Source organism: Helianthus annuus, chromosome 17 (genome assembly GCF_002127325.2).
Source record: "Helianthus annuus cultivar XRQ/B chromosome 17, HanXRQr2.0-SUNRISE, whole genome shotgun sequence".
Classification (NCBI taxonomy): domain Eukaryota; kingdom Viridiplantae; phylum Streptophyta; class Magnoliopsida; order Asterales; family Asteraceae; genus Helianthus; species Helianthus annuus.
The window spans coordinates 55,790,731-55,797,177 of NC_035449.2; the positions used below are offsets into that span (position 1 = coordinate 55,790,731).

General features: G+C 35.8%; 1 pseudogene; it reads left to right on the plus strand.

The window, feature by feature from the left end:
* Window positions 1-487: 487 nt before the first annotated feature.
* Window positions 488-2,080, plus strand: LOC118489296 (annotated as a pseudogene).
* The last annotated feature ends 4,367 nt before the right edge of the window (window positions 2,081-6,447 follow it).

Sequence of the window (6,447 nt, forward strand, 5' to 3'; positions counted from 1 at the left end):
ACAACCTCTATTTATCAAACTTTGTCAAAACAAGCCTAAACTATAAACTCATGAACTTGAAAATTTATAAAAACATGTAGTAACTTACTAGCGCACTTAGTAAGTCTTGTTACCTTCCAAAATGCGATTAGTTCTTTAAAAACTTTATTTTTAAAGAGTTTGAATATTTACAACTTCTAGTCATATTTTCTAAAAATATTTCTTTGTGAAATTTTCTTATTACACAAGTGTTTCTACACTTGTTTACTCACCGAAAATGTGATTAGTTTATGTAAGATAAAAATGAAACTATAAATTTTGAACAACAAAGGCCAGTAATCAAGTCCGACAACGGGTTTTCCAACAAGCTTTACAAGGAGCTCTAGGAACTCTGAATAGTTGTTTAAACAACAAATTACATTTACATACTATCGGTGCCAATATTGGCATATTGGCGGCAATGAAACAAATAACGGACTAGCCCCTCTACTTTAGTTTAGAGTTTAGGCATTATTTTTTATTTATTATTTTTTTTCAAAAAAGAATTAAGAAATACTCATGGTAACCATTCAAGCCGACGAAATTAGTAATATTATCCGTGAACGTATTGAGCAATATAATAGAGAAGTAAAGATTGTAAATACCGGTACCGTACTTCAAGTAGGTGATGGCATTACTCGTATTCATGGTCTTGATGAAGTAATGGCAGGTGAATTAGTAGAATTTCAAGAGGGTACAATAGGCATTGCTCTTAATTTGGAATCAACTAGTGTTGGTGTTGTATTAATGGGTGATGGTTTGCTGATACAAGAAGGGAGTTCTGTAAAGCAATAGGAAAAATTGCTCAGATACTAGTGAGTGAGGACCTTAGGTCGTGTTATAAACGCCCTGGCTAAACCTATTGATGGTAGAGGTGAAATTTCATCTTCTGAATATAGATGAATTAAATTACCCGCTTTGGGGATTATTTGATGTTTTGTATATGAGCCTCTTCAAACAGGGCTTATTGCTATTGATTCAATGATTCCCATAGGACGTGGTCAGCGGGAATTAATTATTGGGGACAGACAGACCGGTAAAACAACAGTAGCAACAGATACAATTCTAAATCAACAAGGCCAAAATGTAATATGCGTTTATGTAGCTATTGGTCAAAAAGCACCTTATGTGGCTCAGGTAGTGACTACTTTCCAGAAAAAGGGCGTGATAAAATATACTATTGTGGTAGCCGAAACGGCGGATTCCCCTGCTACATTACAATACCTCGCTCCTTATACAGGAGCAGCTCTGGCTGAATATTTTATGTACCGTGAACGACACACTTTAATCATTTATGATGATCTCTCTAAACAAGCGCAAGCTTATCGCCAAATGTCTCATCTATTACGAAGACCACCTGGGCGTAAGGCTTATCCAGGGGATGTTTTTTATTTACATTCACGCCTTTTGGAAAGAGCTGCTAAATTAAGTTCTCTTTTAGGTGAAGGAAGTATGACCGCTTTACCAATAGTAGTTGAAACCCAATCGGGAGACGTTTCGGCTTATATTCCTACGAATGTAATTTCGATTACTGATGGACAAATATTCTTATCTGCCGATCTATTCAATGCTGGAATCCAACCCGCTATTAATGTGGGTATCTCTGTTTCCAGAGTGGGGTCTGCAGCTTAAATTAAAGCTATGAAACAAGTAGCCGGTAAATAAAAACTGGAGTTGGCACAATTCGCAGAATTAGAAGCTTTTGCACAATTTGCTTATGATCTCGATAAAGCTACTCAGAATCAATTAGCAAGAGGTCAACGATTACGTGAATTGCTTAAACAATCCCAATCCGCCCCTCCCGCGGTAGAAGAACAGATACTTACTATTTATACCGGAACAAACGGTTATCTCGATTCATTAGAAGTTGGGCAGGTAAGGAAATTTCTGGTTGAGTTACGTACTTACTTAAAAACCAATAAACCACAGTTTCAAGAAATAATATCTTCTACCAAGATATTCACCGAGGAAGCGGGAGCCATTTTGAAAGAAGCTATTCAGGAACAGAGGGAACGTTTTATACTTCAGGAACAAGCAGCCTAAACAAATTGATCAACCTTTTAAAAAAAAGGGGGTACTCTAAGCGTTTCGGATTCAAATCATTCAAAATTTATTTTTGGATCTCGAAATCTAAAAATATCTGAAAAAAATTGCGTCCAATAGGATTTGAACCTATACTAAAGGTTTAGAAGACCTCTGTCCTTTCCATTAGACAATGGACGCTTTCATTGTGGTTTTTGGGTATTTTTACTTTCTGATCTTTTATTTGAAAAAAAAAATAAGAATCTAGTAAGATTTATGTAAGAAAGATTTTTGAATTGTATATTCAATCATGAATGATGTATTAATTCGAGTTAGAGTATTTAGGATAAATATAGTAAGATAATAGACTAAATATATAAGGATATAGAGCGGGTAGCGGGAATCGAACCCGCATCGTTAGCTTGGAAGGCTAGGGGTTATAGACTTATAGTCGACGTCGATTCATCATTTTTAACGTCTCTAATTCAAAACCGAACATGAAACTTTGGTTTCATTCGGCTCCTTTATGGAAAATGGATAAATTGCTAGATTTAAGATGTGAACCCACTTATAAAAAATGATACCCATCTAAAAAAAGTATACCCATAACATCTATGTCAGCTTTTTGTTTGAAAATATTCAATTCAAAACGACTTGCTTTCTAGATGATCCCTCTAGAAGAAGGCGATTCTAACAATCTTTCTAGTTACTTCGTTCTCTATTTCTATTTGAGAGGGTCCTAAGGAAAAGGATTTTATTTCCACCGAGCTAAAATAATATGTCGATGTCTCTAGTAAACTAAAGACATTATTTAATAGCTATTTTGCTTCAATTTTTTCGCTACAAATCAAAACAAAAATTGAAGATTTAGTTACGATGAAAAATCTACTTGTATATCTTCATCCATGGATTCTTTATTCATACTCATTCTATTGGACGTATTGATCCAATTTTAAAATTTTGGTTCGCAATTTCATAATCCAAGTTTTCAGTTTTTAATTGACTTTGGATAAAAATCCCGAAAATTTCGATTTTCCTTGAATGTGTCATTGAAAGGTAAAGGATTTAATCCTTTAAATGAAATAAAGTTTTTATAGGAATATGAATGAAACCGAAAGACTGTTGGATCGTCGTTGACCCTGAATGAGTCGATCAGAAGAGTCGTTTATCTAATTCAAAGGCGGAATCAGTGAATCAGATGCTCAAACTAAATATAATGCTTCTCTTTATTGATCTTGACAATGTTTACAACCTGGAAGCAATTTGGCAGCACTTCGTTACACAATCAGGTCCGTGCCAAATGAACTAACACATGCACTATATATAGTGGTGAAGGTTCGCTTATGTGGACTGTCCTAAAAGCGAACCTGTGTGATGAGTGTGGTTCGCTTATATGGACAATGTCCATATAAGCGGACCTACATGCTAATTCACTACATATCGTTTCTCGAACCTCGTGCACACAATATTCTATCCTATCCAATTACATGATACAAGACGAAGTCAATAGACGTAATGCACTAACAGACTCCCCCTCGGATATTGACGAAGTCTTCAGTGACTATTCTCTGTAATGCCACCTCTTCAGTCTTGATCATCTTCCCTCTTTGAGTTTTTCACCAAGATCTCATCATTAGCTCTATCATCAACTTTTCCTTTGTCAGCTGGCTCCCCCTCTCGTCAAGCTTTCGTGCTTTTAGGGATCGACACCTAGCTTTCCAGCTACAAGCTCATCCTCTCTTTCAGTTTGTCATCAGACTCCCCCTCAGACTTTGCTTTTGGGATCGTAGTCTGGATCTTTCTTATTCTGCAGTCACTCAATCACTGTATAAGTAACAACATTTTAAAACTATCAATCAAATTCTCTAATACACTCCCCCTATCAATCAACTCAACAGATATGGCAGCATTAAAGAATCCAACTCCCTCACAGTTTATCATCCAAGTTCAAGTCAATGACCTTGGAGATATCACAAACTGTTTTTGAATTTTTCTAGAAATATCAAGTTTCAAATTAATGAACTTGTTTTATTTTCAGAAACACACTCAGCTTACTTAGATTTTGAAACTCAGCAACTCAGACATCGGTTTATCGAAAATAAAGCAGAAATCAAAATCTTTTTGTATTTTCTGAAAATATAAAGCAGTAAAGAAATATGTACATACATATTTACAAATAATATTTTTTGTTTTGAGTATGCGACAGAGGATCATATCAGTTTTTGACAAGTCACAAGTACCGTTGAGCTTAGATACACATTAAGAATTAAACAATTCACTTAGATTGTCGATATACTGATCCATTTAAATTTTCTTACAAATTTCAACTGATTCAGGATACGATTTAGATGTTTTAAGAACTTAAACTCATTCATGTGTCCCACCTCTTGAATATACTCCCGTATCCAGAATCCCAGATATTCAGTCTTACAGGTGAGTATACCACAGATGATATCTGTAAGGGGTTAGATGCGAAACCGTGAGAGCTCAGGTCAGAACTTCCGTTCAGCAGAGAGATGACGGCTCGACTTTTGGGGTGTCCCCTTTAGAGGATCTTTTGATTACAACAGCAACGACTATCAATTTTATTGTTTCATCAGCTTGCTGAGGGCGATGCTGTGTTTCAAGCATTTGCAGAAAGTATTATTCGGGAACTAGGTCAGTACTTCCATACAGTAGAAGTCCCAGAATAATACCCCAGATATCACTGAGTATAAAGACCTAGTATCTCAGAATATGGGACCTTTCAAACGAGATTTCAGGGGTTACCTATATATCCAAGTATTGTTCCCCATGAAAAAAGCAAGTATTTGAATTTAGGTTTATATCCCGAAAAAGTTTACTAAGTGTATAAAAACCTATTGACATATCATCAGTGAGACTGTTTAACGCTTATTAATTCTTTACAATTCTTTAGCATACTGTAACTGTCTACTGATGTACTATCATTTCCTCTTTTTACGCACAACTCAAAATTTTTTGAATTTTATCATGTTTTTGTATTTTTCAAATTTTCTAATGTTTTTGTATTTTCTAACAATTTTTCTCCCCCTAAAATGCAAAATCATTAAAAATTTGACAACCCGATACTGATAGCTTTGTCTCGCCATCCATTTTCTGCATCTCATGCTCTGTTTTGCAGAAAATATAACACTTTATGCAGAAAATATAACGTACCCCCATGATTTACAACCCATTGATTTTGACAGTTAGAAAACCGTTTCTCAATCTGTGACAGTAATCATGCTTGTTCAGCCGTGAGGGTTTCGGCATAGTCAATCAACACACCCCCTTACAACAAACTATTTCCCCATTATGATTTCAAAACACTTAAGTTTGTTTTAATCAGAATGGTTTTTCTGGAAAAATAGTTTGCTTTCCAACCATTTGAAGGTTAGGGGTTTACATCATCATCTTGTAATTTTAACAATATAAGATCAATTTTCACAAACACTTGTAGAAAATCAAGTACAAATTAATGTCCTTGATTTCCCACTAGTAGATCGAAATATCACAGTTACCATCCTGTGAATTTCTCAAGAAAAATGCCGATACCTGCTTCTCGCTTACCAACCTGGAAGCTCCGGCAAGTCAGAATTTTAACCAACCAATTTTGACACCCAAGCCTGACCAGTCTTAGGCGTATTTTGAGCTTTTCTCTTTTCTTCATAAAATTCTGTTACTCCTTTTTCCTTACCATCAGCCATCTTACTAAAAATATGTTTAACATTGGTATTAAACATTTTTCCAGTATCAACACCTTTTGATTTTTTGTTCGCGGCTTGTAATGGTGGAAAATCCTTATCACTCATTAAAGGAATTGTTTCTTCCTTTTTTACCTCAAGTTGTGGCTCTTCTGATTTTGTGGAATCAGATTCATTGCCTGAGTGTGGCTTGTCTGACTTTGATCTGTCAGATTCATCGCCGACACTTTTCTTTTTCTCCTTTTTCTCTTTTGTCCTCAAATTTGTATCTGATGAACCCGTCTTGCTTGATTGTGCAATCGAGGAAGTCGATTAATCAAAACTCTTATTCTTACCAACGGATGAACCCGAGGACAAAATTCTTTCCAAATACTCTCGAGCTTTCTTTCACTTTTTCCTCGGTCTGTCTTTTTGCCCCTGTGAAAGTTTTACTTTTGCTTCCTGAACTTTAGGTTGTTGAACCTTCTGTTCTTTGGGCTTGACGTTGACTGATTTCTTCACCATTCTCTGAGATTCAACCCTCGATCTTCCCATCGATCTCCTTGGGCAATCTCTGGCAATGTGGCCTCTGATATTGCAATTATAGCATCTTCTCGATTCAAACCTCCAATTCTGGCAGTTAACAGCAATGTGTCCTTGATAGCCACAAGAGTAACACACTCTGTTATCATACCATGTACTACCTTCACCCCAAACGCTCAGA